The 4,901-nt window shown below is 46.8% G+C and overlaps 1 pseudogene; it reads left to right on the forward strand.

Annotated features, from left to right (window-relative positions):
- Positions 1–339: 339 nt before the first annotated feature.
- On the forward strand, positions 340–1,694 carry LOC119333260 (annotated as a pseudogene).
- The last annotated feature ends 3,207 nt before the right edge of the window (positions 1,695–4,901 follow it).

Here is a 4,901-nt window from a genome sequence, read left to right on the forward strand (position 1 = left end):
CAGGGTGTACATGAATTTGAGCCTTGCGCAGTGGTTAGGAAGCCGCTGGTCAACCAGGACATCGAATGATCGATCCCTCGTGCGTGCACTGATTTTTAACTCGCGCTTTTCTCGCCAATGGGCCGGCCCAGTAATGTAGCGTTCGACGCGAGACCTAATCTGTAAGATCTCTCTTAATGCGATAAATAGCTGTCGCGCACCAAGTTCACCACTGGCCATGCGCTTGTTGTGTTCAAGGAAAAGCGGCAGTTGTTGTGTTCTGGCCACCAAAGCGAACGTGAGTTTCCCCTCGACGCGACACGCCCACGCGCGCGCAAGACCTCTACACAGCCACTGGCCATGCACACGCCGCAGCCAGCCGGCCGCGTCCGGCTGAATGTCGGCGGGCAGGTGTTCGAGACGACGGCTGACACGCTCACAGGCGCGGGCGAGGGAACCATGCTCTGTGCCATGATGGAATGCCGGCGGCGCCGCAGGCACGCACGGGGGCGTGCCCGAGTACTTCATCGACCGCGATCCGTCCTGCTTCGCTTCGCTCCTCGACATGCTCCGCACGGGCGAGCTCCACGTCCCGGCCGGCGTCCCGGAGAGGGTGCTCTTCCGCGAGGCGAACTACTACGGCCTCCTCGACCGCGTCCGTGCCGCTCGCATCGGCGAGCTCGATGTCGAGAGGGTCCGCCTAGCCGCTTCAGTGCCACCAGGGCGGGTGCCGGTTGACCACCCGGTGGTCCGCGCGGCACCCGATAGTGGGTGTTGCATCACGCACACGTACACGCACGGCACCATCGCGCGGGTGTACAACTGGATGCTAGAGCAGCGCCGGCCGATCTGCCTGACACCTGCGGTGTCGTGGGTCCGCGATGCGGTTTACCTAGGCCCCTCCATGCTCCTCGTCGGCGGCCTGGGCATGGCTGCTTTCTCACTTCTCAGCGCTTACCGGCGACCTAAGTCACCACTTCCGATTATCAAACCTAGGCGAAAGTGTCGACCTTGACACACTAGCTTTGGCCTCCGACCAGGAAACAAAAATGTTTGCAAGCTGCAGATGAAGAAGCCGCTACGGCAACTACGGCATCGATGCTTGGGACTGCATCACCGGCGAGCAGGCAGGCTCCTGTTTGCACTTCAACCCCGAAAGCAAGATGGGCAGCACCAACAAGCTTCAATGGCTGCCAAACACCAAGACGCTCATGGCGGCCAGCGTTTGGCCGTTGTTTTCCATGGCTCTGGTAAATTCCCGGGATATGAGCGTTGTATGGTCGTGGTGGTACGAGAGTGCCTGCGAGGGGAAGAACAGACGGGTTGTGGATGCAGCCATGATGGAAGACGAGAGTTCGGTCTGCTTGATCAGTGAGCACCATGATATCGGGTTAATCGACATTCGTATCCAGGGCAACTCCGGAAACGTGCAGTGGCTACATCAGAGCAAGATGAGTTCCACTTCCAAGTGCAATACTTCAAAGCTTGCCATGCACGGCGGACTGCTCTTGGCGTCCAAGAATGACACCATCTCGGTGTATGGCGGCCCTAATCATGACCTGAGGCTGGCGCTGCGTGGGAGCCAAGGCAGTGGTGCCATTAGTGACTTCTCCGTTGGGGGCGACCGTCTCTTTGCCGTGCATCAGGAGGACAACGTGTTGGATGTCTGAGAAACGCCACCGCCTCCCATTATCTATTTTTTAATTAGTCATTGACTATTATCAAGAAACCAGTTAGTACAGAAATAGGTCATAGTTTTGAATGAGCGTGTTGCCATTATAAATTTTCCTTTCATATTTTTCGTTGAAGCTTTCTGATCAGTAAAAATTGGCAATGCAGCTTAGTTACCTGTTAATAGGCAGAGCTTTGTTCTCAAATGTAGAATCATAGAATCATTTATCAATTTTAAAAAGTTCATTGTTGCGACAACATATTAAACTCAGTTTATTTTTCTATGAAGTAAGTATAATGTGAAATAAATGTACGAAATGTACATTTGATCTATTTTTCCTGAACATGGAACCTTGTTTGTTGGCCATGCCCGACAACTCTGCGACCATCCCTCCAGCACTCTTTCCGAGTTGGTGGATGCATTATCGCCTCTCCTCCATCTTCTGCCGCTGCCTCCTCCCTCTCTCGCCAGAACCTGGAGTTCTACACCGCACTCCCTTCGCTTTCAACGCGGCACGACCTCGCCGCCTCTGACAATCGGGCTTCCACCGAAGCGTGGGGACAGTTTGCGTGCAGAGGAGCAACTATGATGGGGAGCTATGGCCAAGATGGGCAAGGATAAAAAAGAAATGATAACCCACTAATAAGTGGGCCCTACATGGAAGAAGAAATATAAAGACTGTAGTTCATATAATTTGACTTTATACCCTTGCGTTGGAGCCTTTATTTTTTAGAAGACCCTTTAAACGCACTATAAAGGCTCAACATTTTGGGAAATCTGCTAGAGTTAATCTAACGGTCTAGATTTATTTCACTGCACACGGTAAATTTGGGCATAGGGGATCCCCACGGTTCACCCTCCTCTCACACTTTCCTCTTTTGATTTTTCTTTGAGTCCCGGCCCCTCCAATATTTTTTTGTGTGCAGAAAGTGACTCTCTATCTGGCTCTGACCCAAATTCTCTCTCTCTCTCTCTCTCTCTCTCTCTCTCTCTCTATATATATATATATATATATATATATATATATATATATATATATATTGTATGAGTGTACCCCTTCGTGACCTAGGTCCGCCACTGCCGCCGCCGCCTCCTCAACCCTAACCCCCAAACTCAAGTGCGTCGCCGCTCATCGATGTTCCCGTTCTACCGCCGTTCGCTGTTGTCTCAACCTCATCCAGAGTCTTTCACCTTTGGTAAGTTTTTCGTTGCCGCCCTGTACCCTCTCGTATACACAAACACTCAACCCCACGCCCTGATTTATCCTTTAGATTTATGGTTGCGCTTTATAGTTTTTGCTAGCTCAAATTTTTAGATATGGAAATAAGGCAATTTTATGGAATGGTTGTTCTAATCTGGTTATGAGTGATAGGAGGAGCTATTTTAAAGGCCTAACTTTTAGAGAATCTAGAATTTATCTAACGATCTTGATTTTTAACTGCACACGATGGATTGGGAACATAGGATCTCCACAGTTCATCCTTCTCCTCTCACCTCCTTTTCCGATTCATCTCCCTGGCCAACCTCAAATCTTGATCAGATAATTTGGATTTATTAGGGAATCTCTACTTGCTCTTACGATCTAGATTTATTTAAATTCACAAGATGGATCTCGAGAGGGGATCTCCATGATTCACCATTCTCCTCCCACCTTCCTTTTCTGATTCCGCTCCCGAGTCTTGACCAACCACCAAGCTGGATCAGAGGATCTAGATTTATTAAACTTTTACAAAACCTAGAGTTTCCCCAACGATATATATTTATTTAACTACATATGGTGCATTTGTAAACAAGGGACCTCCAGAGTTCACCCTTCTCAATTCATTGCCATTGGTAATGTTCTTGTCATCCCATCATGATCTAAACCTTACCGAATTTCCACAAATGAACTTCGGGTTTGTCGTGCACAACGAGCACACGATCTAGATCAAATGTTTGCCCACACAAACCCATGCTCTTATTTATCGTACCGATCTATGGTTCCATTTTACAGTTTTTGCTAGAAGCACAGTTGGCTATTTATCAAGGAAAATACAACAACTTTATTGAGTGGTTGTTCTTATCTAATTATGAGGGATAGTAGAAGCTATAAATGTGATGAAATGGGATAACCTTTTGTTGTGTAGTGTACTTGCATTTCAGCCTTCCAGGTTCATTTGCTTGATATAATTGTACTTACCCTGGCTTCATTTTCATGTAGAATTAAAATGGACAACGATCTAACATGCACAAGAAAAAGACATATGGGTTCCTATGAATCCTACCAAGGAAAAGTCTTTAAGAAAACCAGAGCAAATGTTCAGTTTACAGACCTTCCTGAGGATATGCTATCTATGGTTCTATCAAAGTTGCCACTAAAGGATGCTGTAAGGAGTGGCATTCTGTCAAGTAAATGGGAAGATAGGTGGATGTTATGCCCCAAACTAAGATTTGATGTTCTCACAGTGTCTAAGAATGTGTTTTACGAACAACAATACACTCAGAAATTCATTAAGACCGTGAATACAGTTATGCAACAACATCAGGGCATGGTTGTTGAAGAGCTCATGATCAAATTTGAGTTTGACTGCAGGATACTAGATCATATAAATTCATGGGTTGCTTTTGCTGTATCTCGCGGACGAAGAGCCTTGCCCTTGATATAGCACCAACCGATTACTTCGGTCGTACTGATCAGTACAGATTTCCGCTCGAGCTTTTAGACAATGGAATCATATTTCAGCTTCGTCAACTAAAACTTAGCTTTGCATCATTTGAACTGCCCCCTCAATTCAGAGGTTTTCCAAATCTGAGAACACTTGACTTGTACTTGTTACGTGTCAGCCGGAAGGATCTTCAAGATATGCTGTCAAATTGCATTAATCTTGAGTGGTTTAGTATGTTTAGATGTCACCTGAATGATGAGCTGACAGTAGCTTGTCCATTGTCAAAGTTATTATACTTCCGTGTTGTGCACTGCAAGATAACAAAGATAGTACTCAATGCGGCAAAACTCAAAACTTTCATTTTCTATGGGCGTCTGTATCCTGTTGACCTTGGGGATGCTCCAAACTTGAAACACACATTTCTTGATTTCTATACCCCAATGACTCTTGAACATGCTTTGACTATACTTCCTAAAGTGCTTCCAAGTGTTCAGGATCTGACATTGCGTGCTTCACTCAAGGTTTGCTGTCTCACACTTCACTTTAATATGCAAGTTGGTTTTTCTGGTCTCTCTCTCTCTCTCTCTCTCTCTCTCTCTCTCTCT

This window comes from Triticum dicoccoides, chromosome 7A, assembly GCF_002162155.2.
Source record: "Triticum dicoccoides isolate Atlit2015 ecotype Zavitan chromosome 7A, WEW_v2.0, whole genome shotgun sequence".
Classification (NCBI taxonomy): Eukaryota; Viridiplantae; Streptophyta; class Magnoliopsida; order Poales; family Poaceae; genus Triticum; species Triticum dicoccoides.